The sequence below is a fragment of the Euprymna scolopes genome, chromosome 30, assembly GCF_053919585.1.
Source record: "Euprymna scolopes isolate OS-2025 chromosome 30, ASM5391958v1, whole genome shotgun sequence".
Taxonomy (NCBI): domain Eukaryota; kingdom Metazoa; phylum Mollusca; class Cephalopoda; order Sepiida; family Sepiolidae; genus Euprymna; species Euprymna scolopes.
Window position 1 is genome coordinate 20,673,285 of NC_136511.1, and position 2,559 is coordinate 20,675,843.

The 2,559-nt window shown below is 36.7% G+C and overlaps 1 pseudogene; it reads left to right on the top strand.

Annotated features, from left to right (window-relative positions):
- Positions 1-735: 735 nt before the first annotated feature.
- LOC145254949 (5S ribosomal RNA) lies at positions 736-852 on the top strand (annotated as a pseudogene).
- Positions 853-2,559: the final 1,707 nt, after the last annotated feature.

Below are 2,559 nucleotides of genomic sequence, written 5' to 3' on the forward strand. Positions count from 1 at the left end.
TCAACCTAAAATCGAAAACCTCGTAGTGTTATATAAAAGATAGGTTTTAATCACGTACAAATGTTACCAGTGCAACTCACAACCACATACCCTGAACGTCAAACCATAAACCCTTAACCTAATCCTACAATCAAACCCTCAACTTTTAGTATTTATTCATGTATAAATTTAATCAATCCAACTATACACATACAAAATGTCAGAAACATTCATAAACGTTTCTAAAACAAAACGATTTCTTTTAAATAAATATTACAAACTTTTTAAAAAAAAATAAACGATTCCTTAATATTCTTTTGGGAAAACTCCAAGACACGTTTCTCTTTATTTATACCAAAATAGAAATATTTATTCAGTAAAACTATGGTAGATTGTTGTATTTTATTTAATGTTTTTTTTTTCTATATTTCATCGTAATTAGTATCCGAAAAATGGTTTTCTTTTCTATTTGTTACCGGTTTATAATTTGATAAACACTCGGCATGTTCCAGTGATTTACGACAGCTGCCGGTCGAGACCGATCCAACATAAGTGAAATCCGATGCGCTAAGTGCAATACTGTAAGTGATGTAATTACAGAAGACTCTGTAGTAAGAATTTTACAAGAATTTACAGGGCATTGCACGATAAGGCTATTATTTGGGATCAAATCTGCAGTCATATTATTAATGGAATTTAGTGGTTACATGTATTTTCACGCCACACTTGAACTTTTGTATGTCAGTACAGTCAGCGAAGTACGACACAATCACGTTGACACACCGGTTCTCGCCAGATCACCGAAGTTAAGCAACGTTGAGCCTGGCCAGTACCAGATGGGTGACCATTTGGGAAGCCTAGGCGCTGTATGTACCTACTGAGAAGGTTGCGCATAGGGCCAGCGCCTTCGCCCTGTAAAAAAAAAAAAAAAAAAAAAAAAACTCCTCGCTACAAAAAAATCTACAAAAAAAGTTGTAGATGGCCTATGCCCCTCTAGGGGCTCAAGGGTTATGGATGGACATTCATGGAACTAGGGGGACCGGGAGGGAATAACAAAGTCTAAAAATTCGTGGAATGAAACTATTGAGGTAAAAAGATTTTCGGCATTTATGGATCTCTATAGTGTAAGGGTGGAATTTTGCTGCTTGGCGAGGTATTCGTCGCTATTAACGTTGAAAGGTGCTTCGAATTTGTCGAGGAATATTCCATGAAAATACTTGTAAAATAAGCACAAGAATGCAGGATTTCGACGATGGGGTAGAGATTGGTTTTGATGAAGGGTGCGGGACGTATTAGGTTGGCAACTCTATTAAGATGTTGTGTGATACTATTGGAGAACGAGTTGAAGTAGGTGTTTGTGTGATTTCAAAAGTTAGAGAGTGTAGAGTTCAGGTAACGTCTACACTTAGTAATCAGTAGGGCTGTGACAACAGCATATTCTTTTCATTGTTGTTACTCTTGTGTATATATCCGTTAATATCTTATGTGTTTATATAGAGACTGGTGTGGTTCTCGGTTGATTGACTGTGTCTTACTGTGTCGGGTATATACTTGAGAGTCAAAAGAATGAAAAGAATATTCTGTTGTCATAGCGCTAGTAATCAGCAGAGCTTTACCATTGTCAAGTCTATTGCTCATATGTATGTGATATGCAGATGTGCTACGTGGCCAGTTGCGTTGAGAGAAATTACATGAGATTGATAAGATTGATAGTTAAGATGAGTCTTAAGGACAAGTTACGATCTGGGTAATTTGACTGTTTTAGCCCCCAAAGCAGCTACAGGTAAACTTGGACGTAATGTGCTACTATTAGGAACCGAGTCTACAGAACCACTATGTAAGAGAGTTGCACAACGAGCACAGTAATGAGAGCCCACAAATTTAAGCAATCTACTTAATGTATTTATTTCGATTCCGGTGTCCTAAGCCGAGGCGTTTGAATGTATGGTTAAGATAAGAATTTTCGGGTAAATTCGATATATTGCTGTTAAAACGTCCAACTTGAAAATTTGATACGCTGTTGTCAAAACTTCCAAACTCGACACTCTTTCAAGCTGGATTGCACACGACAAGATACGTAACACTTCCAAATTCTTCCATATCATTAACCTGTTCGCTTAACGTCTGATTTTTCTTTTACTTATTTCATTTGCATATAAACGGCGTCAGTATTCGTCGCTCACGTGACCATGAACTATAAATCAAGCCACGTGTCACCATTTTAGTCTTTCATTCTTTTTTTTTTTTTTTTCGTTTTCTTTTTACACGATCGGATTTTTGAAACACATAAACATGCTACCTAAGTGATTTTCTCGACAGAACGAAAAGCTTTGAGGTAACGTCTTGGCGATGAATGATGGCAAAACTTAAACAATAAGAACGATAATTCAGCACTAAACCTGGAAAACATGAAACAGACTTTATTTCTGTATGACTTAAATTGGCAAGTTTGAAATTGAAAGTAGATACAAAAACTTAATCTGAACGTTGGACTGGAAGATGACCATATTGTAGTCAGCTGGAAAGTAGTCAAATGGAACAGAGTGCCACAGGCATGCACTTCTAAGAAAGAAGCTTTGT